The sequence below is a fragment of the Eschscholzia californica genome, unplaced genomic scaffold (genome assembly GCF_041429995.1).
Source record: "Eschscholzia californica isolate CP2 unplaced genomic scaffold, dmEscCali1.0.p SCAF_5, whole genome shotgun sequence".
Classification (NCBI taxonomy): domain Eukaryota; kingdom Viridiplantae; phylum Streptophyta; class Magnoliopsida; order Ranunculales; family Papaveraceae; genus Eschscholzia; species Eschscholzia californica.
Genome location: NW_028238472.1, coordinates 26,343,913 through 26,350,127, shown reverse-complemented (window position 1 = coordinate 26,350,127; position 6,215 = coordinate 26,343,913).

The following is a 6,215-nucleotide window of genomic DNA, read 5'->3' as shown; positions in this document are numbered from 1 at the left end:
AAACAAACAGTAAAAAAACAAAGGCACTAAGGCCTCGTTTGGTTCCGCTTAAAAAAAGCTAAAAGCTAGCTTTTAGCATATTATAAGCGCTTATTGAAAACTTTACGCGTTTGGTTCAAAAAAGCTGTAGCTTATTTTAAGCCAGAAAAGCCCATTTTCCCTAAAAAGCAGAAGCCACAATTTTGTGGCTTTTTTATAGCTGCTTATTAAAAGCTAGCTATCAAAATAAAATAATTTTTTTTTGTCACCATCAATAAACATCCACCACCATCACAACCACCCCACCACCCCACCACCTCTACCACCACAATCACTCCACCACCTCGGACCATCACCCCACCACCTATGGCACCATTCCACCACTTCCATACCACCTCCGGTGCAACTCCATCAGCACCACTTCACCACTTTCGCCACAACTCCACCACCATCACAACTATTTTACAACCATCAATTTTTTTTTACAACTACTCCACCACCTTTGTCACCACTCTACCACCATTACCGAGCGCTTCACCATCTCCTCCGCAACTCCACAACCTCCGACGTAGCTTCACCTTCAGTGCAACTCCACCACTACCACAACCACTTCACCGCCATCGCCACAAATCGACCTCTCCACCACCACACTATACCACCTCCACACCAACCCCATTTCACTACCGTCGTTGCAACTTTACCCCCTAACCACCAACACCCCCTCCATTCTACAACCACCATCACTACCATGATTCCGCCACCATTGAGCACTACCATAACACGTCAACCACCATTGAGCACTATCACCACTACATTAGGTTCAAAATTTGATCTTTATGTGTTTATGAAAATTAAAAAAAATTCTATTATTTTATTTTAGTATTTAATGTTTATAAATTTTTTATTAATATAATGATATAAGCATATTGTTTGATAACTACAATACGAAGAGTACATTTTTTTACCAAATGTCATACCTAGCTTTTTAAGATATAAAAACACTTTTTATGTAGCGTACCAAACGACTCAGAGAGATTTTTAAAAAGCGCTTTTATTTATGGGCTTATAGAAAAGCTCATAATATAAGCTGTGTGTGTACCCAAATGAGGCCTAAGGCCAACATCTTCTCAATCTAATTCTACCACTCTTATCATCTTTAAGGATCTGGCCCAGCCTATCAAGAAGGCTATCAATATCATACTCAACAACATCAGCAGGCCTAAGCTTAGCAAGGAGGTCAGCAGCCTGGTTAAGCTCCCTCACAACATGATGAATACTGCAGTCTTGAAAACAGTCCCAAAGCTGCCTAACTAGCACCCAAAGGGGCGAAGCATCCAAAGGAGGGAGCTGCTTCTTATCAGCCAGCTCAGAAGCCACCATCTTTGAGTCAGTTGCAATAACAACTCTAGAACACTGGTACTTAAGGGCCAAAATTAACCCCAGATGCACACCTTGAAGCTCATGATAGATAATGGACACCAAGGAGGAAGACCCTGCACCAACAGCAATAGGATTCCCAACTGAATCCCTAATAAGAGCTCCAAAACCAGCTGAAATAGTATCCATGGAACCATCTGAACTGATGAGGAAGCAACCAGGAGAAGGAGGGCTCCATCTATAGCCCTTAACAGCAGGTCTAGTTAACTGAATACTCAGGTTCCATCTTTCAGCAAACTCCATATTCTGAATGGACCCCTCAATTCTACACTTCCAAGAGGCAACCTTGATCTTGACCTCAGCCACGATCAAATTGGTAAGCCCTGCGACAGTGTTAGCCTTGTGCTGAAAGACCCTAGCATTCCTCTTAAGCCATATATGATAAACAAGGGCATTGAAAGTGAGGCAGCCAACTCTGGCCAGCACAGAGGAGCCACTGAAATGGTTGCAACACCATCTAACCTCCTCCTCAATAGAGGGGAGACAATGCCTGAAAAAACCCAAAAGTTGAAGCAACCTGCACCAAGAAAAGATGAAGAGGGGTTTCAATATCAATGGAGCAAATACCACATTCAAGGGGTTCATGAAGACCCCAAAGGCTGAGATTATCCCTGGTTTTCAACCCATTATGCAGAACCAACCAAGAGATAAAGCTGTGTTTTGGAATGCAATTGGGGAACCAAACCAAAAATCTTCCAAAAGACAGTCTGACCTCTAGGCCTAACAGCATCATAACTGCCTTTAAGCATGTAGCCACCTTTAGAACTAGCCTTCCAAACCAGCCTATCAACTTCCCCAACAACAATGGGCACATAGCTCAATGAGTCAAAGACAGTAGGGAGCTCAGTCCTCACGTGAGCAGGGACAAACCAAGAACCTTCCGTGATGAAGTTGGCAACTTTTACCTCAAGATACAAATCAGAACTGTATCTATAGGAATCTAAAAACAAATGATGGAGAACACCCATAGGATGACAAGGATCAATCCAAAACAAAGTATCAACACCATTACCAATGAGATGGAGCAGGATACCTTTAGCAGCCTCACTACAACCTAAGATCTTCCTCCAGCACCAGGAACAATCCTGAGGAGCCTTCATGAGCCAGAACTGCTGGTTCCTTATCAAGTTCAGCCTAACCCATCTAACCCATAAGATATTCTTATTAGAAACCACCTCCCAAATATGTCTGAGGTTGAAAGCTAAATTCAAAGCTTCAATGTTTCTAATACCAAGGCCACCCTCACTCTTGGGAAGACAGACAACATCCCATCTAACAGTAGCTTTGCTAGGACCAAGGTCCACACCTGTCCAGAGGAACCTATTGAAGATGGTATTGATCTCTTTATAGATCCTTTTGGGGAGGACAGAGAATGATATCCAGTAAATAAGCATGTTATTCAGGACCACATTGACCAAAAGCAATCTTCCAGCAAAGGACAGAGCCTTAGCCTTCCAAGAATGCATGACTAGTTTATCTAGGACTTCTCACTGGACCTCTGGGCGTAGCATGGGCTACCAGAACTGGTTTCGTCGGCTTGAGCACGACTAGTTTATCTAGGACTTCTCCTTAGGCCTCTGGTCGTAGCTTGGGCTACCAGAGCTGGTTTCGTCGGCTTGAGCACGACTAGTTTTCGCCGGGACTCCTCCCGTATCCCATGTCGTAGCTTGGCTACGAGGGTTGTTTTTGTCTGCTTTTGCATGACAAGCTTCGCAAGGACTTCTCCTTATACCCCCGGTCACCTTTGCCAGGGTTGTAGGTTAACTAGGACTTCTCCTTACGACCCTCAGTGTGGATCGCGTTTCACTCGAGAGTTTTTTGTTTAACTAGGACTGCTCCTTGAAGGTCCTCTGGTCGTCGCCTTAGCTTCTAGAGCTACCTAATTTTGCCGGCTTGAGCACGGTCAGTTTGATCTAGGAATCCTCCTTAGGACCTTGGTGAGGGGCCCGTTTTACTCGAGTGAATTTTAGTTTAACTAGGACTGCTCCTTAAGGATTTCGGTCGTTGCCTTAGCTACTAGAACTACCTGTTTTTGCGAGAGTAAGGCTAGGTGAGTTTGACTAGGACTCCTTCTTTATAGTATCGCCTTTTTGCTAAAATATTTTGTTTATTAATAAAATAGGTAGCTTGTAACGCTGCTTCTCCTGTCTAACGGCTTTATTCGCAAAATAATTTTTAGGGATAAGAAGCTAAAGGGGAGATGAGATGGTAACCTGTGCGATTTTATTCTTGCATGTGTGTTGTGCGTTCGCGATTGGTGGCAGCTTTGGGGACTGGAATTGCTGCCCTTCTCCTGCAATGTCGGGCCGAGACTGCGTAGCACTTCCTGGTCGTTGCCTGGTCTCCTTTCACCGTGCCCACGTGGTTCGTTCCCGGGATTAGGAATTTTATCATAAGATGATTTATTGATACTATAGCTCCTGATTCGCTCAGGAAATTCCTTCCCAGGATGATGTTGTATGCATATAACTTGTCAATAATCACGAAATCCAGCATCATTGCTTTGCTTGTCATTCCTTATTCGATGAGAATGAGCAAGGTGATAATCCCGCCAGTCTTCACTTGATCCTGTCTAAAACCGGTCAGGTAATGTTCATAGCTCTCAGTACAGTATGCCCTTACCTGAAGTTTTTGGAGATATATCCTGCTTATGACTTCGGTGGAACTGCCAGCGTCGATTAATATGCGCCCCATATTCCAGTTAGCCACCAGTGTTGTTATAACTAGAGGGTCCGCGTGGGGTGTGATTACCCCTCTTAGGTCCTCGTCGGTGAAGACCACGGGGAGTGTCGGTTTGTCATCTATCGTCATGATTTTGCCGTTCCTCCGACGCCATTTGCTACCCCTGCCTCTTTCGTAAGCGGGTCTACCGGCTATGACGTTGATGTCTTCCCCGTTTTCGGACTCCCACTCCGTTTCTTTTCGTGCGAGCTCCTTTATCAAGGTTTCAGACATACTATCGAATTTTCTTGCCAGTCGCCTAACCATTGTTGCAGTGAGAGTTATCTCTCGGAGTGTCTGTCCGTCTGTCTAGCTGTCTCTGTCGGGGTGGACGGCTCGTCTAGCGGTCGGTTTTTCCGAGAGCAGGGATTCGACTGTTTCTGAAACGGGTTTTCTTAACGCAGTTTCTGCTGCGCTGAGACTCCTCTGTAACTGTGTGATTTTTTCCTCTTGCTGCCTTCTCTCGGCTCGAGCCGTTTAAGGGCTGCTGTGAATATTATTCGATCAAGGGATGTTTCCTGGATTTTGTCGGGTAGGTGGTCTTCTGTTGACATGTTTACCTGAGGGGTTTAGATAAATAGTTAGTTCAAAAAGTTTTGAATAAGGTTAGGGTTACCGAAGTGATAATTTTGCTGGAGATTGCCCTCCTTCTAGCGCCAAATGCTGATGTCAAAAATTGATTTTCGGTTAAATCAGCATGACAACCTCCGTTATGTTTGATTATTCTGTTAAGTCGAGTGTTGTTCAACTTAGAGTTCCTACTTCTAGCTCTGCTTCCTGCTCTGCTCCTTTTCCCAGATCCAGTTCCTCGCTCCTTGTTCTTGTTCGTCTACTCCCAAGGGGGGAAAACCTGCAAAGGGTTCGAAAACCTCTCCGACGCTCAAGCCAGTCAGGGTGCTCTTTGCAGTAAAAGAATGAATATTGATTGATCCTTTTGGGGGCGAGTTATGGAACTCTGAGTTTTGAGTGATCATTTTAGGGTAAAGAGATCGTGTCCTGTGAAGGACAATGTGGGGGGCCTTTTATAGGCGATGTTAGGCCGACTATGATCAGTGGCGGTGGTGAGGCGGTTGCCGTCAAACCAAAGAGAAAGTTTCCTCTCTTGAGTATCTAGGGGTTCTCTTAGAGTCTATCTAAGTGGAAGTTCCTAAGTTTAAGGATCCTTCGCAGATATCATGCCGATGTGATAGATCTTAGAGGAGAAGTTTCCTCCTTTAGTTACTTGGAGTCCAAGCAGGCTTAAACACTTCGAGATGTGTGACCGACTAGGATCCTTCTAGGATATTCGGGATTAAGTTGGTAGATCACCAAGCGCTGTTGCCTTCCCAGTTCTGGGTGTAAGACATTGTCGGATCTGTTTGGACGCCCTTTTACTCCTCTGGAGACCCCAGGGCTGATCTGTCCATGCCAAGGGCGTTTTGCAGGGCTGGTTTCTTCAGGCCGACCTCCCAGTTAGGGGAATATTTGGTGTACCATCAAGGGCTCAGCGGTCCTGCTACCTTAAGCCAGGTTGACCCAGTAGACTTCAGGTCTGATCTTGACTCTTCAGACGTTAGTCAACGTCTGGACATTTTATGCATCATGATCAGTTTGTATCGCATGTTTTTGAGAAATCAACTTGTTGGAGTCGATCAAGATTTCTTCTCCTATCAAAATTTGGGAGGTCACGCTGACAGCCTCTTATTGGAATTTAAGAAAGAACTCTTGACTCCAAACACTTGAAATTCATACTCTCTAAAATAACTGAACGGTTCAAAATGGGATGAGATGTTTCAATTGTGTTTAACATTAGACAATTACATCCGACAAAATATGGTGCAATTATCCATTAAATTGGTAACGGGTGAGGAAAGAAAGAGTTTTTCCTGAGAGAAAGAGTCGAGTCATCTGACCTAAAGAAGAGTGAAAACCAAATGTCCGAGTTGATGATGCTTCATTCTTTCTGACGGTCGAGAAATTGATTTTGGTGAGCCAGGTACCGTTGATGGTGATGTGGTGCTGGCAATGGTGATAGTGTTGGTGGTTTTGGTACAGATGGAGGTACTGTAGTGGTAGTGTGGCAGAGAGTAAGGATAGTG